General features: G+C 43.0%; 1 long non-coding RNA gene across 1 annotated transcript; it reads left to right on the top strand.

Annotated features, from left to right (window-relative positions):
* The first annotated feature begins 8,905 nt into the window (after positions 1-8,905).
* On the top strand, positions 8,906-10,607 carry LOC311116517. Its single transcript, XR_014611437.1, has 3 exons — positions 8,906-9,394; positions 9,542-9,699; positions 9,883-10,607. It is a non-coding gene; the product is annotated as an uncharacterized lncRNA (long non-coding RNA).
* Positions 10,608-12,695: the final 2,088 nt, after the last annotated feature.

Below are 12,695 nucleotides of genomic sequence, written 5' to 3'. Positions count from 1 at the left end.
AATTTGTTGTGAGTTTTGTGTCTAGAGTTTTGAAAAATGACGTCAAGGTTCTGAAATTAGTGCCAAAGTGATTGTAAAAAACTGTATTGTAGCCATTTTATCTTGCGTTACAGTCACTACAGTAACATGCAACATAACCATACATTGGGACAGTGAATGAAACAGCAACTAGAAGACTATGATTCTGTACAGAGGCACTAGTGTTTTCTTCCCAAATATGCCTCTGAAAGCTGATCTAAGACCAGTTATATCTTACAGACACGTGATATCTGGTGACACAGCCCCCTCTGCACCAGTGACCATGAACTAGCCTAGAGGAAGATGACAATGTGTGTGTGTTTGTACATGTGTTTAGTGTGTGTGTGTGTGTGTGTGTGTGTGATGTGTGTGTGTGCCAGTGTGTGTGTGTGCGAGGGTGTCTTTGTGTGTGTGTGTGCCAGTGTGTGTGTATGTGTGTGTGTGTTCCTGGGAGCTGGGCTCAGTTCAAGTTTCCTCTGCAGTGCAATGCAGTGCCTCTGCAGAGAAAGATGATGTTGCTGCTGACTGGCTGAAAGTCACCTCCCCACCCGTCCCGCATCACAACACTCACATTTACTCTCTAACACACACACTGAATTATATATTATCTGATAGATTTGAGATGATCATGTATCATTATGGTTTTTGGCAACATCTTCGCTTCCCAAAAATGAGTGTAAAGTCACATATCATCCAGCCTAGTGCAAAGCTCAGAAACTAAAACTCCAAACCAGTTTGTTTATTTTACTGCAGTCCTAAATCCACACACAACCAAACTAAATTCTTGGAGCACATGCAGCCTGATACAACTTGCATTTCAACTGTATATTAAATGAGCACCCGTCCGAACCTTGAGACAGGAGTGGAATGTGTGTGTGTGTGTGTGTGTGTGGACGTGTTTAACTATACTTGTGGGGACCTGAAGTCCCCACAAGAATAGTAAACCAAGACATATTTGACCAACTGGGGACATTTTGTTGGTCCCCACAAGGTCAAATACTATTTCTAGGGTGTTTAGGGTTAAGGTTAAAATTAGTGTTTGTGTTAGAATTAGGTTTAGGTTTAGGGTTCAGAGATAGGATTAGTTTTAGGGTTAGGGTTATGATCTAGGGTTAGGTTTAGGGTTAGGGGTTAGGGAAAATAGGATTTTGAATGGGACTGAATTGTATGTCCCCACAAGGCTAGCTGCGCAAGACTGTGTGTGTGTGTTACCATGTTATGTTTGTAGGAACATTGGATGCATAATGCCTTTAATGGAGTGTTTCCCTCCACACTTACAGTATATAATGCTGTCTGGATCACTGTTAACACTGGTTGGAACCAGGAACCCCTCAAGCAAGACACAGCATGTGTACATATACAACAAGATGGAATGGGGAGACAAGGTGAGATGGAGAGGAGGGGAGAGGGAGGGGGACAGAAAGAGAAAGAGGGTGAGATGAAGGGAGGGAGGTAGAGGGAGGGGGACAGAGAGAGAAACAGGGAGAGATGAAGGGAGGGAGGTAGAGGGAGGGGGACAGAGAGAGAAAGAGGGAGAGATGGAGGGAGGGAGGTAGAGGGAGGGGGACAGAGAGAGAGAAAGGGAGAGATGAAGTAAGGGAGGTAGAGGGAGGGGGACAGAGAGAGAAAGAGAGAGAGATGGAGGGAGGGAGTTAGAGAGAGGGGGACAGAGAGAGAAAGAGGGAGAGATGAAAGGAGGGAGGTAGAGGGAGGGGGACAGAGAGAGAAAGAGGGAGAGATGGAGGGAGGGAGGTAGAGGGAGGGGGACAGAGAGAGAAAGAGGGAGAGATGAAGGGAGGGAGGTAGAGGGAGGGGGACAGAGAGAGAGAAAGGGAGAGATGAAGGGAGGGAGGTAGAGGGAGGGGGACAGAGAGAGAGAAAGGGAGAGATGAAGGGAAGGAGGGAGGTAGAGAGAGGGGGACAGAGAGAGAAAGAAGCAGACAGAGAGAGAGGTCAATTGAGTAAAGAGATGGAGGGATGAAAAGCAACTTGATCTCATAGTTGTTGAAGAGAGAGAGGGAGACAGAAAGAGTGTCACGACTTCCGCCGAGGCTGCCTCCCCTCCTTGTTCGGGCAGGCTTCGGCGTTCGTCGTCACCGGCTTACTAACCACTGCCGCCCCAATTATCATCACATTTGTCTTGTCTTGTCAATCACACACACCTGGTTCTAATCCCCTCATTAGTCCGTGTATAAGTGTTCCCTCTGCCCCCTTGTCCTTGTGGGTGATTGTTTGTATGTGAGAGTAGTGTAGCTCGGTGGAGCTACTCGTACAATTGTGTTGCCAGGGTAGATATTTCCCCTGTGCCTATGTATTGTTGGAGATACCGTTAAAGTGTATTGCCAGGGTAGATAGTTTCCCCTGTGCCTGTTTCGTTTGTCGCTATTCCAGCGTATTTTGTGTAACGAAGGAATAAACTCTGTATTCTGTGATTACCCTCCTGCGCCTGACTCCTTCCATCACACTCATCACAAAGAGACATTTGAGAGAGTAGACAGATGTCTCTCCATCCTCACTGCTTGTGTGCGCGTGTGTATGCATGTGTCCTATATATTTACCTTTACTGTCAATTATGGGTCATGCAATCTGACAGTAGTGCTTGAGTGTAGCCTAGCCTTCTCACCCTAGCCTCTCCATCCTCAATGTGGGAACCAATAGAGGGGTGTGTGTGTGTGTTACCATGTTATGTTTGTAGGAACATTGGATGCATAATGCCTTTAATGGAGTGTTTGCCTCCACACTTACAGTATATAATGCTGTCTGGATCACTGTTAACGCTGGTTGGAACCAGGAACCCCTCAAGCAAGACACAGCATGTGTACATACAGTGAGGGAAAAAAGTATTTGATCCCCTGCTGATTTTGTACGTTTGCCCACTGACAAAGACATGATCTGTCTATAATTTTAATGGTAGGTTTATTTGAACAGTGAGAGACAGAATAACAACAAAAACATCCAGAGAAAGGCATGTCAAAAATGTTATAAATGTATTTGCTTTTTAATGAGGGAAATAAGTATTTGACCCCTCTGCAAAACATGACTTAGTACTTGGTGGCAAAACCCTTGTTGGCAATCACAGAGGTCAGACGTTTCTTGTAGTTGGCCATCAGGTTTGCACACATCTCAGGAGGGATTTTGTCCCACTCCTCTTTGCAGATCTTCTCCAATTCATTAAGGTTTCGAGGCTGACGTTTGGCAACTCGAACATTCAGCTCCCTCCACAGATCTTCTATGGGATTAAGGTCTGGAGACTGGCTAGGCCACTCCAGGACCTTAATGTGCTTCTTCTTGAGCCACTCCTTTGTTGCCTTGGCTGTGTGTTTTGGGTCATTGTCATGCTGGAATACCCATCCACGACCAATTTTCAATGCCCTGGCTGAGGGAAGGAGGTTCTCACCCAAGATTTGACGGTACATGGCCCCGTCCATCGTCCCTTTGATGCAGTGAAGTTGTCCTGTCCCCTTAGCAGAAAAACACCCCCAAAGCATAATGTTTCCACCTCCATGTTTGACGGTGGGGATGGTGTTCTTGGGGTCAAAGGCAGCATTCCTCCTCCTCCAAACACGGCGAGTTGAGTTGATGCGAAAGAGCTCGATTTTGGTCTCATCTGACCACAACACTTTCACCCAGTTCTCCTCTGAATCATTCAGATGTTCATTGGCAAACTTCAGACAGGCCTGTATATGTGCTTTCTTGAGCAGGGGGACCTTGCGGGCGCTGCAGGATTTCAGTCCTTCACGGCGTAGTGTGTTACCAATTGTTTTCTTGGTGACTATGGTCCCAGCTGCCTTGAGATCATTGACAAGATCCTCCTGTGTAGTTCTGGGCTGATTCCTCACCGTTCTCATGATCATTGCAACTCCACAAGGTGAGATCTTGCATGGAGCCCCAGGCCGAGGGAGATTGACAGTTATTTTGTGCTTCTTCCATTTGCGAATAATCGCACCAACTGTTGTCACCTTCTCACCAAGCTGCTTGGTGATGGTCTTGTAGCCCATTCCAGCCTTGTGTAGGTCTACAATCTTGTCCCTGCATCCTTTGAGAGCTCTTTGGTCTTGGCCTTGGTGGAGAGTTTGGAATCTGATTGATTGATTGCTTCTGTGGACAGGTGTCTTTTATACAGGTTACAAACTGAGATTAGGAGCACTCCCTTTAAGAGTGTGCTCCTAATCTCAGCTCGTTACCTGTATAAAAGACACCTGGGAGCCAGAAATCTTTCTGATTGAGAGGGGGTCAAATACTTATTTCCCTCATTAAAATGCAAATCAATTTATAACATTTTTGACATGCGTTTTTCTGGATTTTTTTGTAGTTATTCTGTCTCTCACTGTTCAAATAAACCTACCATTAAAATTATAGACTGATCATTTCTTTGTCAGTGGGCAAACGTACAAAATCAGCAGGGGATCAAATACTTTTTTCCCTCACTGTATACAACAAGATGGAATGGGGAGAAAGAAGGTGAGATGGAGAGGAGGGGAGAGGGAGGGGGACAGAGAGAGAAAGAGGGAGAGATTAAGGGAGGGAGGTAGAGGGAGGGGGACAGAGAGAGAAAGAGGGAGAGATGGAGGGAGGGAGGTAGAGGGAGGGGGACAGAGAGAGAAAGAGGGAGAGATGGAGGGAGGGAGGTAGAGGGAGGGGGACAGAGAGAGAGAAAGGGAGAGATGAAGGGAGGGAGGTAGAGGGAGGGGGACAGAGAGAGAAAGAAGCAGACAGTGAGAGAGGTCAATTGAGTAAAGAGATGGAGGAAAAAAAGCAACTTGTTGAAGAGAGAGAGGGAGACAGAAAGAGACATTTGAGAGAGTAGACAGATGAAGACTGAAGGAGAGGAGAATAGGGGGTGCCAAACCACCCCGACAACACAAATGTTTCAACTGTCTCAGGAAAGTTCAAAAGTCCACTGATATAGAGTCATCAAGGACATATCCAAGTGGATATGACAAGCAAAGCCAAAGAACTGTCTCTCCTGTCAAACGATAAAATAATAACTCCAGAACAGGGTCGATCTCTGACTGTAAGGTGAGAGTGACACGGTGCTTTTTATTGGGAAGAAACAGAGAAAGCGGAAGAAACAGAGAAAGAGGAAGAAACAAAGGAAGAGAAAGAGCCGCTCAGTTGTTTAGACTGGATGAGACAGAGCGTTTTATCGTGAGCACATCAGACCATCACCAAGCAGCCCAAGACTTGTTTTATGACACGAGGGAGGGAGGGAGGGAGGGAGGGAGGGAGGGAGGGGAGAGGAAAGGGATGAAGAGAGGGAGGGAAGGTGAATTTGTATTCCTCTAATACTTAAATATATCTGTATATGAGGGGTATATGTATGTGTATTGGGGTATATGTTGTGTAATTGTTAGATATTACTGCACTGTCGGAGCTAGAAGCATAAGCATTTCGCTACACCCGCTATAACATCTGTGTATGTGACAAATAACATTTGATTTGATTTGATTTGATGAGTCGTTCAATATATTATTAATGTTGTGGGGTGGGTTATGGGGCGAGTGAACACTAACAAGGGAAGAGATACCAACTACACTGCCTTTGTTTATAGGAAATGTACATTTACATTTACGTCATTTAGCAGACGCTCTTTTCCAGAGCGACTTACAAATTGGTGCATTCACCTTATAGCCAGTGGGATAACCACTTTACAATGTGTTTTTTTTTTTTTTTTTTTTTTTTTGGGGGGGGGGGGGTTGGTGTAAGGGAGGGGTAGAAGGATTACTTTATCCTATCCCAGGTATTCCTTAAAGAGGTGGGGTTTCAAATGTCTCCGGAAGGTGGTGAGTGACTCCGCTGTCCTGGCGTCGTGAGGGAGCTTGTTCCACCATTGGGGTGCCAGAGCAGCGAACAGTTTTGACTGGGCTGAGCGGGAACTATGCTTCCGCAGTGGAAGGGGAGCCAGCAGGCCAGAGGTGGATGAACGCAATGCCCTCGTTTGGGTGTAGGGACTGATCAGAGCCTGAAGGTACGGAGGTGCCGTTCCCCTCACAGCTCCATAGGCAAGCACCATGGTCTTGTAACAGATGCGAGCTTCAACTGGAAGCCAGTGGAGTGTGCGGAGGAGGGGGGTGACGTGAGAGAACTTGGGAAGGTTGAACACCAGACGGGCTGCGGCATTCTGGATGAGTTGTAGGGGTTTAAATCAAGGGTGTTTTCTTGCAGGCCTAGTAGGCCTAGTATTTTCTTGTAGGCCTACAAAAGAGATTTAGAGATATAGTCCTCTGGTAATGAAAATATCACAGGTTAGTAAATCAGGGAAACAAGTAGGCCAGATAACAGATTTGCTTTGGTCAGCAAAAGTACACCAGAAATATACAAAACATTTAGTGGTATGCTAAATATATGGATATACTCTACAAATTAACTTTTCAAGCAATACAAGAATCAAGACATACTGTGATATCAGAACTGCATTGCAACTGTAGAGAGTGAATGAATATAGAATCAGTGAAACACATTACAATTGTCATCATGGTCATCAATAGACTCATAGTCCTAGACTATTGAGCACAAGTAGAGATTCGAGCAGAGGAAATGGGCTGACATTACATTATTCCATGGCATTACAGACAACACTATCTTTGAGGTTGATATACCAACACATTTGAGAGCCAGCATGTATGTAATGAACCACATGGTAATATTAATCAATTATTAATAGAATGTATAGTGTAACACACAGCCATCTAAAGTGTTATGTCTGCCAAGAGTTACATCTGCAAGAGTTACATGATCCATCTCCTATCTCTCGCTCTCTCTCCCACCACAGTATCGATTTATGTGTGTGTGTGCGCGCGCGCGTTTGCTTGAAAGCGGGGGCTAATGTCTGTACTTGTCTTTTCACTGGCATCTATTCTAGACCATTGCCTCCTCAATCATGCTCTGTTCATTAAAGTTTGTGGGCATTGCTCAACTCTGGGTATTGCTAGTTTTACATAGCCAGGAACAGTTCGCACAACAAAAGGCTATGTACGAAATTAACACAGATAATAATAAATATCTGATCAACTGTCATCTTAGCCTATAGGCTAAGCCCTTAATGAACTGAGTTGTGTTGCTGTGCTGCCCTCTTGTGGCACAATAATAATACTGTTAGTTACATTTTATTTGTCCTTTATTTAACTAGGCAAGTCAGTTAAGAACAAATTCTTATTTACCATGACGGCCTACACAGGTCAAACCCGGACGACAATGGGCCAATTGTGCGCCGCCCAATGGGACTCACAATCATGGCCGGTAGTGATACAGCCTGGAATCGAACCAGCGAGTCTGTAGTGACGCCTCAAGCACTGAGATGCAGTGCCTTAGACTGCTGCGCCACTCGGGAGCCCTAAATGTGCCACCTGGTAGAAGAATATGGATGTATGTCTGCATGTACTGTATGTCTGCTACTAATATAAATGTAGCTTATGCTCTCCTGTTTTGTCTATTTTGGGGTGGACCTCACAAGAGACAACCTGCATACAACTGAACCTTTTTCCAAAATAACCAGATTTTTCCCCCATCAAAGCTGCATATTGGTTTGTCTATGGAAAGGCTAGAATTTCATGTAAAAAATGGATGGCCCTCCCTTCAGTAAAATATATTTGACCTAAACCTTCTCTGAACTCTTGAAAAAAAAACAACAGTGAACCTCCCCTATACCCAAAATAATAATTAAAACAAAGTGGATAGCAGAGAAAATGTCTATACCGTTTACCATCACTTATTGGACAGACCAGAGCCTTAGATGGGCAGTTTAGAAACTGTTCTTCCTCCTTTAAGCATTACCTGGCAAGACGGGATTTTTGATAGCTTTTTATAAAAATGTCATGCAATTCTACGTAATTTTACATATTAGCAGAATATTTTTTTTAACCACACAAATTGCCAAATTTCAGTGGTGTAAAGTACATAAGTAAAAATACTTTAAATTACTACTTAAGTTGTTTTTTGGGGTATGTGTACTTTACTATTTCTATTTTTGACAACTTTTTACTTCACTACATTCCTAAATAAATAATGTACTTTTTACTCTATACATTTTCCCTGACACCCAAAAGTACTAGTTACATTTTTAATGCTTAGCAGGACAGGAAAATTGTCCAATTCATGCACTTATCAAGAGAACATCCCTGGTCAACCCTACTGCCTCTGATCTGGCGGACTCACTAAACAGACATGCTTCGTTTGTAAATTGTGTCGGAGTGTTGGAGTTGCCCCTGCCTATCCATCAAAAATAAAAAAGGACAAAAAATAAACTGTTGCGGTCTGGTTTGCTTAATATACTTAATTTGAAATGATTTATACTTTAACTTTTGATACTTAAGTATATTTTTGCAATTACATTTACTTTTGATACTTAGCTAAATATATTTAAAACCAAATCCTTTTAGACTTTTACTCAAGTAGTATTTTACTGGGTGACTTTCACTTTAGTCATTTTCTATTAAGGTATTTTACTTTTCTTAAGTATGACAATTGGGTACTTTTTGCAACACTGCCGAAATTACAGACTAAGAATGGACAGAGAGGGAGTCCTCCTATGTGTTCATTTGATCATATTTCTCCAATGCCAAATCAGTGTGTCTTGTTTGCAACGAAACTGTCCCCGTTTGCAAATAATTAAATCTGAGACTTCATTAGGAATCTGAGCATGGTACTTCATTTAAGGTTAGGAATAAGGTTAGCAGTGTGATTACGGTTAGGTTTTAATTCACATTTTAAGAAGATAAATTGTAGAAATACGCGGGGTTTATGACTGTGGCTGTGGTAACTAGTGACGACCCTCTATAGGTGGCGCTAATACATTTTACATTACAGGGAAGTCGACTGTTTTTGCTCCGAAGGATCATGGGAACTTCCTTTTTAGAAAATATCAACGTGCTGTCAACGTTTACGCCTCATTCCATTTTGCGATACTACAGGGAGGGAGAACTTGGATTAAGTGCGGCATTTTAATCTATTCATGGTTTGACGACATTTTTGGTCGTAAAACGCATCATTGTAACGTTAAGTGCATTGACTTTTTATTTTGATTCAGGTGACTTTATCCAGCTGTATAGTTGTGAATGATCTAGCTAGCTGGATGACTTGATATTACAAACGGCAAACTCGCAAAGATAGTTTACTTTCTACAATTTTGTGAAATGTGTTTGGACATCATGGATACTAAAGTGGAATTCGAAGTACTGAAACCTTGCTACACCAGAAGATCTGCCAAACTTTCAAAGTGCAGACTGAGGAAACTTCTCCATTTGAGTTCCAAGGAAGGCCTGAAACGGTGGCGCACCAACATTGTCAAAGCCACTCTCAAAAAATACTTTCGCTGCGAACAGAAGAGGCTACTCGTTAAACTCGTCAACCAAGAACAACTTTTGACCGAAGATATGAGGTACATGGCGACCGAGAATATCGGCAGAATTACACGACCACTAGGCGCAATGGCGCCCAAGAACACAACACAGTATCTGATGGGCATTGTATACGACGACACACATATCGAAACCAGTTCCAACCAGTTTGAAATGTCTGTTTCTAGTGCCTCTCTTTCACCCAGGAGCGCGTGTGAAAGTTCTCTTGATTTTCAACAGAGGGACTTCGACGAAATGTATCTCCATTTTGGATCATGTTGATCAAGATTGAACCGGTCTGTGGCCGACCTGACCTATGCATTGACTCTAAACCTCGCAAATCAAGGTGTGCATAAGGTTATTGTAAATACGATGTATATTATAAGTCCATAGTTAACTACTGCATGTTTATTTTGTGAACGTCTAAATTAAACGTTATCAAATGTATTTTGAATGATTTCATTTGGCTATGGTCTATTGCACAATCATGTTACATGATTCATTTGTTGGGCTTTCCTTGTCCTCACAGCGACGCACCGGACGCTGCCCGTCAGTAGGGGGCGCTCGCTCGCAGCGTTGCTTCCGGTGGAGTTGAGTCCACCTACCTCTGCCCTTGCCTCCACTAAGGTATCCCAGGTAAACCTGCTTCACCTACAGGTAAACGTGGCAGGTAGTTGAGTGATCCAGTAAGGTTCTATGGTGCAATTTGACTTAATTTGGTTGCATTTCTTTATGACCCAACTACAGGTGTAGTCGATATGGAGTAATTTGCCTGTTGGTCGACTTGGTTGTATACGCAGTACCCATATGTGTTCACAGCTATCCACTATCAGTGCTGTATTTACTCTTGTGCGAGCCTTTTTCAGGTCACTCCATCCTTCCACTTGCCTCCTACCTGACTGCATTCAGCTCGGCTGTTGCCAGATCGATGGACACATGAGGATGACTGAGGAAGGAAGTAAGGTTTAAAGTCCACCTCACGTGTTGCATCTCTAATGTACACTTCATGGGTAATGCTGACTTGATAAACAATCATGTTACCAAAAGCAACTGTTTTAGTAATATTACATATATTTGTTACCCATAGCAAAGACATTCAATCCATGTTTTTGATTACTTAAAATGTAAACGGTTCTGTTTAAAAACATGTAGCCGATGACATCCGTGTAAATGTGTTGTATGTGTCTGGACATGTTGTGAGCAATCCTAACTTCCTAGTTAAATGCTCTTGTGAATAAAAAATGTATGACCTGATGCCACTTTGTTTTAAATTGTTTTCTGTACTTAAGATCTTTAGTGTCGCTCTGTTTTCACATGTTAGTGTTTCAACTAAAGTAATGTGTGCATAAATATTTATATTTTTAGGAACTGTCTCAATTTACTGTTGAGGTAGAATCAGTAGTTCGCTTGTTGGTCACTCAATTTGCCAGCTATCTAAATGTCTATTCATCCCCATTTAATTAATAAGTCTCACGCTGATATTATATTACTGCCAACATCTCTCCACCCTGTCAATGTGTAGATTTGCATGAAAATAGCTGTAAACCTATTTTTCTCTGCCACATGGCAAAATTAGTAGAATCGCAGTCCTGTGAGCCACTGTGGCCCCATGTGTGCATATTTTTTTGTTGCTTTTCCCAATCAGTTGCCCATCCCTGCTTTAAGGAGCTCAGGATTTTATTGGTGTAAGGTTTAGGTGTCTGCGCTCGCCCATGATAACTTCATTAGGACAATGACACAAGATGGTAACACCCTCTCTCGTATGTATTTCCTTTCACAAAGGGGAGTAAGAAACTACTCCCTAATCAAACTACTGCTAGCCTACAAATTAAATCTGCAGACTTCCCCCTCGTACACATGCACACTCACACTCCCGCTGTGTATTATTCTGGTTAGAGAGATTCCAGAAATTGACTCCGCCACGGGAAGATCTCAATTGCAGGGGCTAGACCTCTGGCTTTCTCATCCAATGGGTTCTGAGAGGGAGACAAGGGAGGACGTGAAGGGTATGCTTTTAATATAGGCCTTCAGTTAGGGTTGAGAGCAGACAAATACTCTCACCCTCTTCCCTTCATGGATGACTAGAAAGCCTTCTGGTGTTGGAATAGGACAGATACTTTAAAACAACAGCCAGTGGGTGTAGGTTGAGCTGGAATCCTTTTCTGGCAACATGGAGTAAGGTTACATTAGACTAGTCAGCCTAGTCTCCTAGACATAACAGTCAAGTAAATCCAGGACACTCAAATTAGTATATGTTACGATTGGTATTGTTACATAAGGCAGATGGTTACTTAAGGCTTAAACGAACGTGTGGTAGGTGTGTATGTGTATATATATATCGCAAACTTCTAGCAACCCAAAGTTGAGTTCGAATCTCATCACGGACAACTTGAGCATTTTAGTTAATTAGCAGCTTTTCAACTATTTTACTTTTAGCTACTTTGCATCTGCTTAGCATGTTAACAAATCCCTAGTCTTAACATGTTTAGCTAACCTTAACGTAACCTTTTAACCTAACTCCTAAACTTAACCCCTAGCCTAGCTAACGTTGATAATAAAATATAAGAATACGAATATAAAGTAAATGGCTCAATAGAATAGAATAAACATTTTAACATAAGTATAATACAGGAAGGCACAATTTACAGTCCTGTATTTACATGTGTATTGGGCGGTGGTAGACACACCTCACATTTTATTGGTTGAGTACACATATTTGCAGTTGCAGCAAAATGTGTGTTTCTAGATCCAACAGTGCAGTAATACTATTATTCATGTTGGAAGATTGGCCAGCTCATCCTCTAGACCGCTAATTGGCCAGCTCATCTTCTGCTAGACCGCTAATTGGCCAGCTCATCTTCAGGAGTATGACGTTATACTCTGAGGAAACCCGTTTTACATCCACTAGGTGGAACTGCTTGTCCAATGTTGAGCAGAAGGATGAAGTTGTCGTTAGCCACAGATCTGTCAGCTGCCACCTGCCCTGAAAATAGCACAGGGTGGAGGGGTGGCATAGAGGTTTGCCTGTTGCGGTATTCTTCCCCACATGTTAATGAAGGGCCACTGTCAGCATACATACATTCAATCTGTTAAAGTTGGGTGATGCTTTATCATGCGAGAGAGAGTGTGTGTGTGACTGGAATGGAAGTAGTAGAGATTTACACGCGTGCATGGTCATATAATATAATGGCCGAGGGGTGCAGAGAAAGTGTTTCAGCGGCTGTTCCCCTCATCTTTGCCAACACACTACATATCTCTACAGTTAACAGCTTGACCTGTCCTCCACCACTACTGCGCCCCACTGCTTTTGGCCCAAGCATACTCCCTAAACAGGTGCTCCTT

The sequence above is a fragment of the Coregonus lavaretus genome (genome assembly GCF_964263955.1).
Source record: "Coregonus lavaretus genome assembly, contig: HAP1_SCAFFOLD_4432, whole genome shotgun sequence".
Lineage (NCBI taxonomy): Eukaryota > Metazoa > Chordata > Actinopteri > Salmoniformes > Salmonidae > Coregonus > Coregonus lavaretus.
This window is presented reverse-complemented; position numbering and strand designations above follow the sequence as displayed.